The 10,954-nt window shown below is 41.5% G+C and overlaps 1 long non-coding RNA gene across 3 annotated transcripts; it reads right to left on the bottom strand.

The window, feature by feature from the left end:
• Positions 1 to 1,698: 1,698 nt before the first annotated feature.
• On the bottom strand, positions 1,699 to 8,641 carry LOC140254094 (uncharacterized). 3 transcript variants are annotated; one of them, XR_011904053.1, is made up of 6 exons: positions 7,954 to 8,641; positions 6,729 to 7,015; positions 5,262 to 5,399; positions 4,301 to 4,463; positions 4,082 to 4,176; positions 1,699 to 3,424 (listed from the first exon to the last, which is right to left on the bottom strand). It is a non-coding gene; the product is annotated as an uncharacterized lncRNA (long non-coding RNA). The 3 variants fall into 3 exon arrangements; XR_011904052.1 differs by having other exon boundaries at positions 5,262 to 5,466; XR_011904054.1 differs by lacking the exon at positions 5,262 to 5,399.
• Between the last annotated feature and the right edge of the window lie 2,313 nt (positions 8,642 to 10,954).

Consider the following 10,954-nt stretch of genomic DNA (forward strand, 5'->3'; position numbering starts at 1 on the left):
CAAAAAAAACCCAAAACACTCTGCTAAATCATATCCCTGAGTACCACATCCAAACGGCTCTTAAACACATCCAGGGATGGCGATTCAACCACCTCCCTGGGGAGCCTATTCCAGTACCTAACCACCCTTTCTGTAAAGAAGTTCTTCCTAATATCCAACCTGAACTTGCCCTGGCGCAACTTGAGGCCATTTCCCCTCGTCCTGTCACTTGTCACTAGTGAGAAGAGACCTGCCCCACTCTCACTGTAAGAACCTTTCAGGTACTGGAAAACGACAATAAGGTCTCCCCTCAGCCTCCTCTTCCTCTGACTAAAAGGATAGATATTAATTCAGGATAGATATTAATTCAGTAAACATTTATTTAACTATTTATTTAATTAACTATTTATTTATTAACTCTATATTTTTTTAATTTAACTCTTTATTTAATTAACATTTATTGCGTTTTCTTTTTTTTTTTTTTTGTTCTGTTTTGTTTTCTTGTTTTTCTTTTTTCCTTGAGGATGATAGAGATCTCAAATGAAGGTCGCTGTTTCAGACCCTGCCACGTTCAACTGCAAAATCTGGATGCTTGCCCGTAGCAGGGTGCATTTGAGCCCATGTGAAACATGTTTGCATTTAATAATAGAATTCATTATCTCCTCAAGGGTTTCTGCTCGAAACCAGACTCTAAATGAAGCTCTGGGTCCATTGTAATTCCCTGTCGCAGGACACAAAGTCATCTTTCATTGTTCTAATTTTCAGTTTCACTGTGACTCTTAATAGGCAGAGCTGGGAATTCCTATTGCCCTCAAATACCTATCAAAGATAGTGCCCAGGAAATGTAGAAACTATCCAAAGGCTCCGATGCTGTAAGATATGTGTGTGTCCCCCAGCGGCTCTCTGACAGGAAGCGTCCAGCCTTTTGTAGCAATCGGTACCTAAGCGGACGCTTAACAGGCAGAAGCCCTAATATTAAGATAAATGAAAGAGTGACAGCTGACCTGCATGGAAACCTGCCAGATAAAAAACTTGCTTAGGTTCTGGGTATTTACAACAACCGCTGTTATCTGATATGCTTTTCTAATTGCCAGATGCCTTTTTCTGCTGGAAGTACCTCAGAGAAGACTGGCAACACATTACACATTCATTACCAAGAAAATGAGGACTAAGATACCTTTATTTCAAAATATTCTAAGTGAAAAATCATAGTGGAATCAGAGTTCCAATTTTAAAATGTCCTTACATCTCTATGTATAGTCATAGCATAGCAGGTGTACAGGAAGAAATCAGGAAACAAGACTTCAATATATTAATTATCTGCTCCGCAAGCAAAGGCCAGGAACTTCCTTAAGAGTTTCACTCAAAAACACATAAAAAAGGCTCTCGAGAACCACCGGTGAGCTCTGATTTTTGGTTGACATTGCAGATGTAAAATCAGTTCAAGCATTGAGAATGAAACGTTTGACTTCCAGTTACCAAAGCCCTTCTGTCAGGTTGTTTGGATACTCAGCTCATTTACCCATAGCACACATAGGAACGATGGGACCGTACAGCCCTTCTTCACACTTTCATTTATATGCCTTCTTTTTCCATAAATACCAAAGGATGTCAGTTGTCATTTGTGATCATCTGATAGAGAAAATGAACCTTGTAACACACTGGGAAAAAAAGAAAAAAAGAAAAAAAAAAAAAAGAAAAAAAAGGTGTATTATATTATGCAGTTATACATATTATTATGCAGTCTCAAATGGAAACAAACAAACAAACAAACATTTCAAGCTGTGCCTTGTGAAGCTGTTACTAGAGATGAGTATGCTTTCCTCAGCATGCTTAGGGAAGTCTTTTCCCATTATAATAATTGGACACGCTGGAGCACAGAACAAAAAGCAAATCTCTTTGTGGAACACCTATTGTAACATTCTCAAAGGGTTGCGAGGCCTTTTTAGGCCACCGTTTTTGCCAGCCTCACAAACTGAGAGTCCATTTTCCAGTGACAGATTGCACTTTGAGCGTGATGAAAATGACATGTGCTGAGTCACCACAAATAGCAGAAAGGGATATCACATGACCAAAACAAAAAGTTTAAGGATTAAAACAAACAACCAAAAAAAAAAACCAAAAACAAACATTTATTTGTGAATAAAAGCTGCCTGACAAAATCTTCTTCACTTAAGAAAGCAACACATTCAGTAAAAGCAGCTTTAAACAGTTTAGTGTTTATTACTTGATGCTGAGAAAGGAGACAAATAATGCAATGAAACCACATGAAACTGAGGGTTTGAAAGATGAATAAAAAAACAGTAAGGGATGTCTTGTGTTACACAGAGAGCTGTTCAGAATTCTGCATGATTCTACAAATAATCTCTTGTGTTACAGATCTGCTTTTAATTCGGGTCCTTCATTCAAATCCCTCAAGTGAACACAAGTAAAAATGAGATTTAAAGTCACATATGTACATTAGCACTCGAAAGCAAATGGTGATCTTCTGCATAGAGCACTGTGTCTGGCAGAGATGTGCTAAGTGGGCAAAATCTGACAGAGTTATAATCCAGATTTAGTCACAAATACTCTTTCATTTTATTGCAATACAAATTAGGTTATTAATCCATAAGTTGTAACATCACAAATATTCAAAAACCAACCAGAATGTGTGACACTAGGAAAACTATACTTGTTATTTATACTGCACTGTAGTCTGTCCTGCAGTTCGTTTGGCAAATTTAATATGGGCTTAGGGCTTCTCAGCTTTTCTCTTCTCTCTCTTTATAAAATGCTGTGTTTGCTCAGTTCGGTTCTCTGTGGCCCGTTTGCATTTTTCAGTCTTCAATAATAGGATTCCAGCCTATGTGAGTGAAGCGCTGTCAGGCTTCTTCTCAGGAGGAGTCTGCCTTTTAACTTTGCCTTTTTGATGCAGACTCACGGAATGCCTTCTCTACCTCTTAAAAGAAGAAACTTGCTCAAACAGATTAAAAGCAGAGGGAAAGCAGATCATTTCCAAAGAAAAGAATTCAGCGGTGTGCAGACTTTCAATTCTGTCCATAAAAATAAAGAGGGAAGAAGCCCGGGTAGGTGCACAGCCCTGAGACAAACCTAACCCAGCAAGCCTGTCGTCACCTTCATGTTGTTCCTCATCTGTAGCTTGGTTTTTCCTGGGGTTTAACTAGCAGCCTGAATTCGCGAACACACCACCTCATCCTGTCCTGAGAAGGGTGCAAACCATCGGCTTCTCCTCCTTTTCGGATTCCTTGTACCACCCTGCTCGTCTGCCAGCGCTGCGTATCAGTCACGTAAACCCTAGCGAGCATAAAGCAGCCCCTAAGATTAAGCACAGTTACCTCTTCAGAGCTCATAAGTTTCAGTACGCGAAAGCAACTTCAGAAAGCAGAAACAGTCAAATTTATCCGTGTGGTTTCACTGCGGCTCTGCTTCCAAGTGATTACCTCTATATTACAATTCAGTCAAAGATAAAAAGAAAAAAGGAATGGAGAGTAAAATTAAGTATTCTCATAAGAATGTCCCTCTAACTAATCACTCAGGTAAGTAACACTAATAGCACATACCAAACACACAACTTATTACTGGGATCAAATAACCGAACAGTGGAAATAAAGAAGACAGAGTTAGACTCTTTCCAGTGGTGTCTGATGACAGGACAAGAGGCAAAGGGCACGAGCTGCAATGCAGGCAGTTTCCTCCAAACATCAGGATACCCTTCTTTAATGTGTCGGTGTCAGAACACTGTCACAGGCTGTGCAATACCCTACCAAAGATATCTTCAAAAGCAGCCTGGACGTGACCCTGGGGGCTTGAGATAGGGGGCCGTGCTCGAGCAGGTCTCCTCTGGAAATATCTTCTGACATCGACCATACCGTGTTTTTACATCTGCCACAATCTTACTCGGTCCCATCTCAAATATCAGAGAAGCTGGCTTATGGGTGAAAGCACATAAAAATAAACTGACATTAAAGAAAGAATTATCTCTGAAATAGCACTGAGAATAGACAAGTGTACACATTTTTCAACACTAATAAAACTCAATTACTTTGCTGCTATTTCTCCTAACCATAATCAAATGTATTTGTGATGCAGGATTACTTACAATGTACTGATAGATTTTAGCCAAACAATCTCTCCCCTTTGAACTCCAACAATGTTTCCGCTGGCATCAACTCACCAAGTGGGAAAAAATATATCCTATGGGAAAAAGGAGAAGAAAAAAACTACTGAAATGATGAGAAAAGAAGAGTTACTGACTGAATGCATTAAGATTAAAGAGAAATGCACTATTAAAACACTAAAGTATAGGGGTGAGTACTACCGCAATCTTTGGCAAGTGTCTTCCTCCTTGAAAATCAAAGTCTAGAGTGGATTATTTGGACATCTGAGTGACATCGTGAGTTTGACATGGAGGGAAAAGAAAGGGTAAACGCGCTCGAGACAGCTGATTTAGCAGACACTTCCACTGCATCATGATAAGAGAGCTGAAAAAACAAAACAAAACAAAAACAAAACAAACAAACAAAACAAAAACAGAAGGACATTAAGGAGCCAGAAATAATCTTGTATTAAGCGGATTTCTGATGATTGGTACACATTATAAAACGCTAGTTAGCAATGCTGAAAAAACAGATTATTCTGAAACAAGCTGAATTCACAACCCTCGCTTCCCAGTATGTGCTTTTTCCTTGGAAGAGATGGCAAATCAGGCTGCAAAATCGTCTGCTGTATTACGTTTAAATATAATTATCTGACTACTAAATTCAAGACTTTAGTACTTCATAAGGTAAACAAATCTATTTCCTTAAAATATAGCTGTACCACACAGTCATCACTGAGTCATTTCACTGTGACTGTCTGTATTGGAAACATCGTTTGACATGTAAATAAATAACTCCAAAAGCCAGTAAGGAAAAGTATGATCTGATAATAAGATAATAACACTGAATCGTAGGATAGTTTGGGTTGGATGGGACCTTGAGGACCGTCAAGCTCCAACCCCCCTGCTAAAGCCTGTTAACTGAAGGCTCTCCATGAGCGCTGAATAACGCCCGCTGTCAATGTCTCCAGAAAAATAGTACCCTGCTTATAAAAGCAGAAAAAGCACAAGAGGAAAGAAAATTGCTAAGGAAAGAAAAACAGTGGACTTCACATACTAGAATATAATGCTTTACAGACTATGCATACATACATAGAATATAATGGCAGTTCCTTACCAGACTAATACTCTGTTTTAGATCCCGTGTTAATAAAAATTAACTTATGTGCTGAAATAGACATACCTCAGGACTGAGATGGATTCATTGCTATGGAGGAATGAACGGTGACTTTTACTACTCAGAAAACTGTGTTTCGGAACACTGGGTGGAGCAGGCAAAACCTTTCAAAAGGTGCTGTTTCAAGAACTATCGCGGACTTTCCTGCGTGAAAACTCATGGGATGGATAAGATAAGCGGACTTGGTCATAGCAAAAGTAGAAACAGATTCCTAAATGATAAGAAACAGTAAGAATGAATATGAATAACCAGGCAGAATAACTGCCCTTTAACAGATGGGATCTAAAAGGTCTTAGAGAAGTTCACAGCTTTTCAAACTGCTCTACAACTTATGCTTAGTTTTAGCATTTCAGTTCTTAAGTTCAGAACTGCAGAAGAGTACATCTGATGGAACTAACTGAGAACAATAGTAAAACAAAGTGGTTATCAGCATAAACCTGACGGGTTTTTGGAATATATATATATATATATACATTTATTTATTTTTTGCACAGAATAACCTAGGCCAAGTGTTTAAAAGGATTAAAAATACTAAAGCAGATGGAGATAGATAATGACTGAATCTAAATCACAACACCAAATCAGTTCATGTGGTTACTTCGTAACTGCAGGGAATTTGTGATCAGCGTGAGGTTTTGGTCACTTCCAGGTCATAATTTCCACATGAACAGAAAAATGACAACATTAATCTTGTCTATGTGCTGAACAAATAAAAAACCCAATACTTTAAAACTAAAAAACAAACAAAACAAAAAAAGAAAAAGAAAAAACAGAAAGCCCATACTGCTATGTGCTGAATATGAGCCTCAGTGCTGAGGCAATTATTAAGATTCCCCAAAAAATACCAGAGATCCCTGATCTCTGATATGCATAACATCCGATTAAATGAACAAAACCATTCCCACCTGGAATTAAAAACCTATCACTAGCTCTAATTTAATGATCCATTATAGCTTTGTAAACATACACAGGAGGACATCAGCAAGGACTTTGCCTTCCCAACTCCCGGTGCAACATACCTCAGACACACAAGGAACTGCACATTTTTTTCTCCCTTCCCTCATCTTTTATCAGACAGACAGGAGGATGTAAGAGAAAGTTCTTTCTGACTTTTGACAAGCACTGTCTATAAAGCGTTTGAGACGATACGTGTCAAGTACAACAACACTGAAAGACTGCTTAATAAGCTTCATTTAGAAGATGTATCTGTTCCATAAATACATGAGATAAATGGAAACTAACTAGGGCCCATCTGACGTCCCTAGTTTGGAACTTGATTTCTTTTTTTATGTATTTGGCAACCTTTTTTCTTTTTTTCTTTTTCTTTTTCTTTTTTTTTTTTTTTCTTCCTCCTTCTTTCTAAAAATATTGAGAACATTAGGCAACAGACACAAGCACTGAGTACTGATATCTAGATTTCTGCAGCTGTGAATTTAATCGCAGTTCCAAAAACTGAAACCAAAGCAGGATTACCCAACGTTGAAGAACAGCCAGGTTGCAGCATTTACAGCCCTGGGGTTGCTCGGGCTCCTGTGATGGGCCCTGTTGCTGCTCCAAGCCTTGCGACAAGTCCTGCAGCTGCTCCGCTCCCTATGACAGGCCTCACGGTTGCTTCAAGCCATGTGATGGACCTGTGGGTACTGCAACCCTCCTAAAGAGCGCAGATGTTGCCACGAAGCTCACAACTAGCCTTGCAGTCACTACAGTCACTGTAAGTCTCACAATTCAACCAAACAACCAGTGCCTGTAACTGTTGTCACCTATAAACAAAAAGAAAAAACGCCTTAAAAAGCCTGAATGTTTAACAAGGAGAGCTTGTAAGATAAGACAAAGGAGGAGCAATGTCACACAAAAATGGGAGGAGAAAGAAATAGTCCCACTCCTAGCATTAAACGAGCTATGAGATGTGTGAAAAGATTATAGCCGTTGGCCACCTAAACACCACATGCTTACAACCACTGGATCGCTGGAAACAGACCCCGTGCATGTGGCTACTGCCCAAAATACTGTCCCGGGCCCTAGAAAGCAAGCCTTCCGGTGACTCGACACCCAGGACGAACTGAATCAGACAACGGGACTCATTTCTGAAACAGTCACGCAACCACACAGGCCCACTGATCAGGGACACATTAATGCATAAAGTCCAATAAAATCACATTCAAAGAAAGGAAGGATAAAGCACCAGATGAGAAAACGACACAAACAGTAGATGGGGAACCAGGCAAATATAATTACCCCCGAGTACCCAATTCATCCCATAAATCCAAATAAATATCTAACTTTGGCAGACAGTGCTGACAAACTGCAACGGAAGAAAAGATCAGCAAAAGGGTAGCTGGAAGTGAGCAACGTACTTCACTGAAAATCTAAAGCAGACCCTGCCTGACAGAGGACGTGGGCGAGATTAAGGGAAGAGCTGTGCCATATCAGTCACGACTACGAACCAAAAAACAGGCCAGTATAATCCACAGCTCCAATAAAAGGATTTTCCTTATGGGTGCAGAAAGGAAACTAATGGGTAGCTGACAATTCAAACAGTAGGAAAGACGTTTCAAAGAACCAGAGACATCATTTAAAACTAAAACTCAGTGCACGCCAGACATTAAAAGCAAACATCGCCGGAAGAAAACATGAGAATAAATTCTATTCTCAAAGGTATCTGGTGGCAATAAGGAGCTAAAAAGAGCAGAACACTTACTTGAACCGAGGCTTCCAAGGACAAAAGGTAAGTCAAGGAGATAGATAATCGACAGCAGCTGCTTCGTACTCGCTCCTGCCGGCCAGGTCCTCCGCGCCGCTTCTTCTTTCTTCCGCAGCAGCTCCCGAACCGTCAGCGGCGACACCGTCAGACCCGCGGAGCGGCAAGTCCCAACACCGGTAAAAAAAGGGAAAACCGACGTCAAAAAACGAACGGGTCACGCAACCACCCAGCCAAGGAAGGCCTTGCATTCCCCCCTCATTGCGTCCCTCAACGCAATTCACCCCTGCAAAACCCGCTTTGAGCGGCTTTTCTCACCTCACTGACTCACTGCGGACTTCCAGCCGGTGCTGCGGGGGATCGCAGAGGCGGGCAGACCGGGCAAATGGTGCCGGGCACACAAAAAGCAGCGGCCAAAAGACAGCTTCCCTGCTTACAGGGGACCCCCAGCCACCGCCTCAGTAGCAAAGGGCCTGGGACCCCGGGGCAGCTTCTCCCTGGCTTACAGAGCAACCCCCGTCCCTACGGCCGAGGGAGGCTCCTTCTCCCACCAGTCCGGGGCACCCAGAAACGCACCCCGCTAACGGGGCGGTCACCCCACGCAGGCTGCCAGCAGAGCACAAACGCTCACGCACCCAGGACCTGATTACAGGCGGGTGGACGACACCCCTGGAGCCACAGAGCTCGGCTTCACCCCCGCCCCCCAGTGGCAGGAACGACTCTCAGCAGCCAGGTAACGGAAAGCCGAACGCCTTTCATTCTGCTTTTAGCTACATTCGCTTTCATTGTAGCAACGAGATAAACTCTATTGACTGTTATAGTAAAAAGCTTTGGAAACAATCTTGTGTTGATACATCAGTATCCTTTATGCCCAGTTACCGTCACCATCCTGACTTCTTGTCTGCAAACTGCAAAATGTAAGTTTTTCAATCAACCTATGTAAGTCCTCCCAAGAGGATATAAAAACCAACTAGCAATATGTGAAACCCACATAAAATGAACATATAAAGAGATGCTTTTTATTAAAACACATAGCAAAATACAGGGACTGTGCCAACTGGACTGTGCCAACTGGACTGTGCCAACTGGACTGTGCCAACTGGACTGTGCCAACTGGACTGTGCCAACTGGACTGTGCAAACTGGACTGTGCAAACTGGACTGTGCAAACTGGACTGTGCAAACTGGACTGTGCAAACTGGACTGTGCAAACTGGACTGTGCAAACTGGACTGTGCAAACTGGACTGTGCAAACTGGACTGTGCAAACTGGACTGTGCAAACTGGACTGTGCAAACTGGACTGTGCAAACTGGACTGTGCAAACTGGACTGTGCAAACTGGACTGTGCAAACTGGACTGTGCAAACTGGACTGTGCAAACTGGACTGTGCAAACTGGACTGTGCAAACTGGACTGTGCAAACTGGACTGTGCAAACTGGACTGTGCAAACTGGACTGTGCAAACTGGACTGTGCAAACTGGACTGTGCAAACTGGACTGTGCAAACTGGACTGTGCAAACTGGACTGTGCAAACTGGACTGTGCAAACTGGACTGTGCAAACTGGACTGTGCAAACTGGACTGTGCAAACTGGACTGTGCAAACTGGACTGTGCAAACTGGACTGTGCAAACTGGACTGTGCAAACTGGACTGTGCAAACTGGACTGTGCAAACTGGACTGTGCAAACTGGACTGTGCAAACTGGACTGTGCAAACTGGACTGTGCAAACTGGACTGTGCAAACTGGACTGTGCAAACTGGACTGTGCAAACTGACACTATGATTGTCCATAGAACTTGTTGCTAAACACATGCTGTTGATTAAATACATGCAGGTGCACTATTCTTGTTCAAAGCACGGTACAGAAAATCTGCAACGGAGAAGAAAAACACATCTACTTAAGCTACAGCAGCACACAGTAAATTTAAGCATTACCTAGATCTGGAGACAGAATACTTCCAGGCATCCTTGCAGGGACCGGTGAATTCATATACAGAGAAATGTGTTCAAAAACAGCATGAATTAAAAGTTTATTTTATTATCTAAGTACTCTTAATTTAGTTAGAAGACATTCAGATTATTCTGTTCTCAAAATGCATCTTGTTGGCAGTAACGGGTTATGCAACAACATCTATTTCCTGTCTTTATGAATATACAGTATTCAAGACAGATCATATCTTAGGCTGTCACATTGATTAGCCTAACTCGTGCCCATGAAACTGTTAAAATATGTTGCTTTCTTAAGCTGTATCCTTTCTCAAAGATCTGTATGGACATATTCTAGCAGGATTCATTGCCTACTTACCACAGAGATGCTCTCTGCAAAGGGCATGCCACGATTTTCATTGGGCATCCAGATGTTGCACATCACTGTCATCTAGTATTCTGTAGATACCAGATCCCAGTTCACACTGATTCTACAGTGAAATACTAACACGGGTGCAATCACACCATCAAGCCAATTCTCACTTTGATAATAAACTGTTCTACAAGCACCTTTCTCTTAAGAAGTAACTGAACAGATCTTACCTCTCACTCCAGCAACATCTGAGATGCCACTTCTTGCAGGAGCTGCAATCGCGGTAGTCTCTAATTCAGCCAGTCCTACTGGCTTGTGGAAGTAGCTCTGTTGCACTAAACTATGTCATTTGCAACTTTCTGCAGCTTTTATTGTGTAGATGTTTGACTGGATGCTGATGAATGAAAACTAATTTTCCACAGCTAAATCCGCTACCTCAAATGGGAAGAACTTTCAAGCATGGTTCAAGCAACTTCTGTTGCTTCAAATCTATGGTAAACTCATCACGGTATAAAATAATATAACCACTTTGCACATAGAACACTCTGTATCTATTTTCTCAGGTGACGTTGTTGTGTAAATGCAGAATTGTGGAATTAAATGACAGCTTATTACACCTAATAAGTACTATAAATATCACTTCAACCTTCTTGTATTCTACCTGCTCTTTCCTCACCAGCAAGAAAACTACTTCAGGATTTC

This window comes from Excalfactoria chinensis, chromosome 6 (assembly GCF_039878825.1).
Source record: "Excalfactoria chinensis isolate bCotChi1 chromosome 6, bCotChi1.hap2, whole genome shotgun sequence".
In the NCBI taxonomy this organism is placed as follows: Eukaryota; Metazoa; Chordata; class Aves; order Galliformes; family Phasianidae; genus Excalfactoria; species Excalfactoria chinensis.